Source organism: Triticum aestivum, chromosome 3A, assembly GCF_018294505.1.
Source record: "Triticum aestivum cultivar Chinese Spring chromosome 3A, IWGSC CS RefSeq v2.1, whole genome shotgun sequence".
Taxonomy (NCBI): Eukaryota; Viridiplantae; Streptophyta; class Magnoliopsida; order Poales; family Poaceae; genus Triticum; species Triticum aestivum.
Window position 1 is genome coordinate 11,258,397 of NC_057800.1, and position 748 is coordinate 11,259,144.

The window sequence follows — 748 nt, forward strand, 5'->3', positions numbered from 1 at the left end:
AGGAAACAACAAGAACATATGAGCATATGAGATAAACAGCTCAAGGACTTGGTGGAATTGCTAAGTCCCTGAAAACAGAATTAACAAGTGTACCACTTTGCAAGCTTGTGCTAGTCACCACACACATCACAAAAATACATGGGTTGCACCTCTGGAAATATGACAAAAACCCTTAACAAAACATATGTAGAACATCAGGGCATATCATGCACACATTAATCATGGCAAAAAAAACAAAAAGCTAAATGGAGTAGCAGATTTGACAATTATCTCAAGTAGCCCTCTTCTAACAGCATTTCGGGCATCAAGATGAACTCAAATGAAAATGATGCAATGTAATGAAATGATGTACTCTCTGAGTTGAACATTTTGATATGCTATATGCCCAAATCGGAGCTACGGATGCAAAGTTACGAGGCCATGAACAAGAGCACTTAGATCTGGAATTTCGGGACTTAGAAGAAAAACAACCTCCGGATCTAGGGTTTACTGTTCACGGCACGCGAACCGAGGTGGGATCCGAGCTCGCCGGAGCCTTGCCGGACTTGATGCGGCACGCCGGCCGGAGGAGAGGAGGACGCCGGGGCGGCGTGGTGCGGTGGTGGCGGAGGGATGGCGGCTTGCGGCGCCGGGCTTGGATCCGGTCGGCGGAGTCCCGCGGCGGCGCGACGAGCTCCGGGATGCCGGAGAAGGCGGGCGGCAGTGCCGGGATGGAGGAGGAGGCAGCGGGCGGCGGCTTGCCGCGATG